The following is a 6,615-nucleotide window of genomic DNA, read 5'->3' on the forward strand; positions in this document are numbered from 1 at the left end:
GAAACACCTGGAGTAACAGGCAAATTTGGCCTTGGAATGTGGAATGAAGCAGATCAAAGACTAATAGAGTTTTGCCAAGAAAATGCACTGGTCATAGCAAACACCCTCTTCCGACAACACAAGGGAAGACTCTACACATGGACATCACCAGATGGTCAACACTGAAATCAGATTGATTATATTCTTTGCAGCCAAAGATGGAGAAGCACTATACAGTCAACAAAAACAAGACCAGGAGGTGACTGTAGCTCAGATCATGAACTCCTTATTACCAAATTCAGACTTAAATTGAAGAAAGTAGGGAAAACGGCTAGACCATACAGGTATGACCTAAATCAAATCCCTTATGATTATACAGTGGAAGTGAGAAATAGATTTAAGGGACTAGATCTGATAAACAGAGTGCCTCATAAACTATGGAATGAGGTTTGTGACATTGTACAGGAGACAGGGATCGAGACCATCCCCATGGAAAAGAAATGCAAAAGAGCAAAATGGCTGTCTGGGGAGGTCTTACAAATAGCTGTGAAAAGAAGAGAGGCAAAAAGCAAAGGAGAAAAGGAAACATATAAGCATCTGAATGCAGAGTTGCAAAGAATAGCAAAAAGAGATAAGAAAGCCTTCTTCAGCGATCAATGCAAAGAAATAGAGGAAAGCAACAGAATGGGAAAGACTAGAGATCTCTTCAAGAAAATTAGAGATACCGAGGGAACATTCCATGCAAAGATGGGCTCAATAAAGGACAGAAATGGTCTGGCCCTAACAGAAGCAGAAGATATTTAAAAAGAGGTGGCAAAATACACAGAAGAACTGTACAAAAAAAGATCTTCATGACCCGGATAATCACGATGGTGTGATCACCCATATAGAGCAAGACATCCTGGAATGTGAAGTCAAGTGGGCCTTAGAAACCATCACTATGAACAAAACTAGTGGCCGTGATGGAATTCCAGTTGAGCTGTTTCAAATCCTGAAAGATGATGCTGTGAAAGTGCTGCACTCAATATGCCAGCAAATTTGGAAAACTCAGCAGTGGCCACAGGACTTGAAAAGGTCAGTTTTCATTCCAATGCCAAAGAAAGGTAATGCCAAAGAATGCTCAAACTACCACACAATTGCACTCCTGTCACACGCTAGTAAAGTAATGCTCAAAATTCTCCAAGCCAGGCGTCAGCAATACATGAACTGTGAAATTCCAGATGTTCAAGCTGATTTTAGAAAAGGCAGAGGAACCAGATTCAAATTGCCAACAACCGCTGGATCATGGAAAAAGCAAGAAGAGTTCCAGAAAAAAACATCTATTTCTGCTTTATTGACTATGCCAAAGCCTTTGACTGTGTGGATCACAATAAAATGTGGGAAATTCTGAGAGAGATGGGAATACCAGACCACCTGACCTGCCTCTTGAGAAATCTGTATGCAGGTCAGGAAGCAACAGTTAGAACTGGACATGGAACAACAGACTGGTTCCAAATAGGAAAAGGGGTACGTCAAGGCTGTATATTGTGACCCTGCTTATTTAACTTCTATGCAGAGTACATCATGAGAAACGCTGGACTGGAAGAAACACAAGCTGGAATCAAGATTGCTGGGAGAAATATCAATAATCTCAGACATGCATATGACACCACCCTTATGGCAGAAAGTGAAGAGGAACTAAAAAGCCTCTTGAAAGTGAAGGAGGAGAGTAAAAAGTTGGCTTAAAGCTCCACATTCAGAAAACGAAGATCATGGCATCTTGTCCCATCACTTCATGGGAAATAGATGGGGAGTGGAAACAGTATCAGACTTTATTTTGGGGGGCCTCAAAATCACTGCAGATGGTGATTGCAGCCATGAAATTAAAAGATGCTTACTCCTTGGAAGAAAAGTTATGACCAACCTAGATAGCATATTGAAAAGCAGAGACATTACTTTGCTGACTAAGGTCTATCTAGTCAAGGCTATGGTTTTCCCAGTGGTCATGTATGGATGTGACATTTGGACTGTGAAGAAGGCTGAGCGCCGAAGAATTGATGCTTTTGAACTGTGGTGTTGGAGAAGACTCTTGAGAGTCCCTTGGACTGCAAAGAAATCCTACCAGTCCATTCTGAAGGAGTTCAGCCGAGATTTCTTTGGAAGGAATGATGCTAAAGTTGAAACTCCAGTACTTTGGCCACCTCATGTGAAGTGTTGACTCATTGGAAAAGACTCTGATGCTGGGAGGGATTGAGGGCAGGAGGAGAAGGGGACGACCGAGGATGAGATGGCTGGATGGCATCACTGACTTGATGGACATGAATCTGAGTGAACTCCGGGAGTTGGTGATGGCCAGGGAGGCCTGGCGTGCTGTGATTCATGGGGTCGCAAAGAGTCGGACACGACTGAGTGACTGAACTGAACTGAACTGAAGAAAAACGACCAAAATTAATGATTAAAATAACTGAACTCAAAAGAAACAGAATTCACCAAAGAAAATTCTGGGTACTAGAAATTCTCAGAGCAGTTCTGGGGAAAATTAAACCATGATAAACAAGGCTATTGTAAAGTGAAAGTGAAAATGAAATCGCTGAGTTGTGTCCGACTCTTTGCGACCCCATGGACTGTAGCCTACCAGGCTCCTCCCTCCATGGAATTCTCCAGGTAAGAGTAGTGGAGTGGGTTGCCATTTCCTTCTCCAAGGGGTCTTCCCTACCAGGGATCGAACCTGGGTCTTCTGCATTCCAGGCAGACGCTTTAACCTCTGAGCCACCAGGGAAGCCCTAAGGCTATTGTAAGAGAGGAGAAAATACTAAACAGCACAACACACTTGCTATAAAATTCATTGTCTAAAAGGGAAAATCAGAGAACTCTCCAGTACCTAAAAGATCAGTCTACAGGAGATATTTAGACATTTATGTAACGTGTTCTTTTTAAGATGAGGACAAAGAAAATGGAAGAGGAGAAATGTGTGGCCTTTTTGCTCATTGTACTCATTTGTCTTTTAAGAGGGTAATTTCCCTAAAACTACTCCTCAGATTGAAAGAGGCTATCAAATTCTGAGGAAAAATTAGTTTACTCTTTCCTTAACTCTGACCTATTAATAAACTGGCAAAATTATAGAAATCTTAAGATAAAATTTAAAAGCTTTGAGAGGGAAAGAAAATAGTATCTTTAAAGGAATAATAATAAAATTGCATTAAATTTCTCTTTTGCAATATTAGACACTAGAAATGTAATTTCTTTAAATATCTGAATGAAATTTATATTCAACTCAGAGTTGTATTAACTCTAATACTTAAAATCAGGAAAATGAACAGTTTTGTTTTTTTTTTTAAGTAAAAAATTACTCACCAAATAATGATTGGTAGTTGGTCACTTTGTCATTTGGAGAGTTTTGAAAGAATTTTATGAGAATAGAAGGCAGAATTTTTTACAAATGTATTTAAATAAATATATAGATGTAGAATACAGTAAACATTAGCTAAAAAATAAAATGGCTAAAACAATATTGAAAATCTAAATTATTTCTTATCATAGTGAAAGACATTAAAATATAAATAAGTCCATATATTTTAAAAGTTAATGATTTTAAGAAGTCTAGAACTGATTAATTTGATAATATTCTATGACAATATGACTAATTTCATGAACAAATTTCAAGATCAATTATCCTTCTTGAATAATGGTGAAAAATTCCGTGATAATCTTGATAGATGATGAAAAAGCAATCAAAAAATTTAACATGCATTTGTGATTATAAAAGACTAATAATAAATTTATATGTTAAAGCAAATTTAGTTAATAAGATATACCTATCAGAAATCTATCAAAAACTTCAAACTTAATGGTGAAATATTAATTACATTTTCAATTATAGTCAAGGAACAGACAAGAATGACCTTACTATTCAATACTATACTACTAATTTTTTATTAACTTTGTTTCTTAGAGGTATTTAAGATTCACAGCAAAATTGAGCGGGCAACTGAAAGTAATTTGATAAATAACACTCACATATTGTATATTTTGAAAAGGAAGCATTCTAAGTGTCATTAAATGCATCACATAAGTTGGATATGTAACCTCCATAAAAGCAAGGACTATTTTGTCTTCAGAGAGTAGAAATTGCATTGCACCTAAAAGAGAAAGTTGTTCAGTCATGTCTAATTCTTTGCAACCTCATGGATTATACAGTCCATGGAATTCTCCAGGCCAGAATACTGGAGTGGTTGCTGTTCCCTTCTCCAGGGGATTTTCCCAACCCTGGGATTGAACACAGGTCTCCTGCATTGCAGGTGGATTCTTTACAGTCTGAGCAACCAGGGAAGCCATGGTAGGTACTTAATACATAAATAATAAAGTGCCAGACAAAATAAGGATTGATAACATTCTTATACAGTGTATAGAAAATTAAACCAAAAATAATAGTAACAAACTTATGCAAAATCTAGATATAAAACGTGTAACTGTGTAGAATCCATTTAAAGCTATTCTGACATTTTTATAAGAAGGTAAAAGAAAACAAGGATAAATTTAGAATATTTCATATTATGAAATAGGAAATGTTTATAATGCTTATAATATAAAGATATGAATATTTATAAACATTATTAGTTTAATATATAAAGGGAAATGACAGACTGTAAGAAACTAATTGAATGTATTGAATCATTAGTAGCAGAATGTATAGAATTAATTTTTTTAAAAAATAAGTCAATGAATTAGGACAATTCACCAAATAAATAGCCAAAGAGTATACAAAAATCCTCTCCCAAGTTGAAAAGTAGTAATGAAAGGAAGGAAATGTAAATTACAACAGCAGTGAATATTATGTCTTACAATTTAGAATGGAAAAATTACTTTAAAATTTGTTAATGCTTTTCAGTGGTGAAGGCGTGGGAAAGAGTTCCAGCATGGGACTTACAGGTAATTATGTCAGATGTCATGTAGCAAGTTTAGAAATGTGTACAAAAAAGTGGGAGGGAAAAATAATGGCAGGCAACATGTATGGGTCAGAGAGATGGTTGAGTGTGGGCAGCAGAGGGGGCTATGTATGCCTAGAATAATGAAAACAGACAAAACTAAAAAAAAAAAAAATGCATAAAAGAAAGGGGCTAAAAGGTGCAGTGAATAAGATTAACTTTTTTCCTAAATAGACAATCTCTTGCACATTCCATGGAAAGAGCTTGTTGATCAAAGTGAAAGAGAGTGAAAAAACTGGCTTAAAACTCAACATTAAAATAACTAAGATCATGGTATTCATTCCCATCACTTCATGGCAAATAGATGGGAAAATAATGGAAACAGTGACAGACTTTATTTTCTTGGGCTCCAAAATCACTGTAGATGGTGACTGTAGTCATGAAATCAAAAGACACTTGCTCCTTGAAAGAAAAGCTATGACAAGCCTAGACAACATATTAAAAAGCAGAGACATTATTTTGCCAACAAATGTCCATCTAGACAAAGCTATGGTTTTTCCAGTTGTCATAATATATGGATGTGAGAGTTGGGCTATAAAGAAAGCAAGTGCCAAAGAATTGATGCTTTTGAACTATGGTATTAGAGAAGACTCTTGAGCATCCCTTGGGCTGCAAGGAGATCCAACCAGTCAGTCCTAAAAAACAAACAAACAAAAAAATCAATCCTGAATATTCACTGAAAGGACTGATGCTGAATCTGAAACTCCAATACTTTGGCCACCTGATGCAAAGAACTGACTCATTTGAAAACACCCTGATGCTGGGAAATATCGAAGGCAGGAAGGGAAGGGGACGACAGAGGATGAGATGGTTGGATAGCATCACTGACTCGATGGATATGAATTTGAGCAAGCACCAGGAGTTGGTGATGGACAGGGAAACCTGGTGTGCTGCATGCAGTCCATGGGATTGCAAAGAGTTGGACATGACTGAGTGACTGAACTAAACTGAATACAGTTTAATTGAAAAATGGTAATATGTCACTGGGATACAGGAGAAAATAGCCTTCCCTTTTTAGATAGCATTAAGATGGTGGACTTACAAAAATAATAGAAGTAAAAATCAACCTAAAACTAAAAGGGATAATCTAAGGCTAAGGATGCCCTGAATAAAAGGAGAACACAATAATGACAGTCAAGGGAACTGGAAGCCACTAAAATGAGACCCATGCCTGAGACTGATCTATGAAAAGATAACTCATAGAAATTATGAGTGTTTAAAGTTGAGAAATAAAAATATTTTGAAAACACATAAAAATGTTAATGTTTACATTATAGAATGACATACACATATGTATACACTGAAATTATATATATATAGTATATATATATATGAAAGCTTTGTATTAAAAAAAGAGAGTTTTCCCATTAAAGATGTGTATAAAAACAAAAGAGAGAAAGAAAGAAGAGCAAGAATGAGATTTTCAGAATCTCAAGATTCTGAAAGAATGCAATATAGTTATTTGTATCATAAAAGCAATAACTTGAAGAGTCCATGTGTTGGCAGTCAGTCTTCTCCACACCATCTGGCATTTATTTAGTACACAACTTTAAGTGCTGATTCTGCCTTTTATAAATGTAGAAATTCAATAAGCTTTCTCCATCCAGGTACTGTTCACACAGTGTAGTGACCAGTGTCTTCTGTGGATCAGATTGTCCCTATAATTTTAGGG

General features: G+C 36.3%; 1 non-coding gene across 1 annotated transcript; it reads right to left on the reverse strand.

Annotated features, from left to right (window-relative positions):
• Nucleotides 1-2,665: 2,665 nt before the first annotated feature.
• TRNAS-GGA (transfer RNA serine (anticodon GGA)) lies at nt 2,666-2,738 on the reverse strand. Its single transcript has one exon. It is a non-coding gene; the product is annotated as a tRNA-Ser (tRNA).
• Between the last annotated feature and the right edge of the window lie 3,877 nt (nt 2,739-6,615).

Source organism: Capricornis sumatraensis, chromosome 7 (assembly GCF_032405125.1).
Source record: "Capricornis sumatraensis isolate serow.1 chromosome 7, serow.2, whole genome shotgun sequence".
In the NCBI taxonomy this organism is placed as follows: Eukaryota; Metazoa; Chordata; class Mammalia; order Artiodactyla; family Bovidae; genus Capricornis; species Capricornis sumatraensis.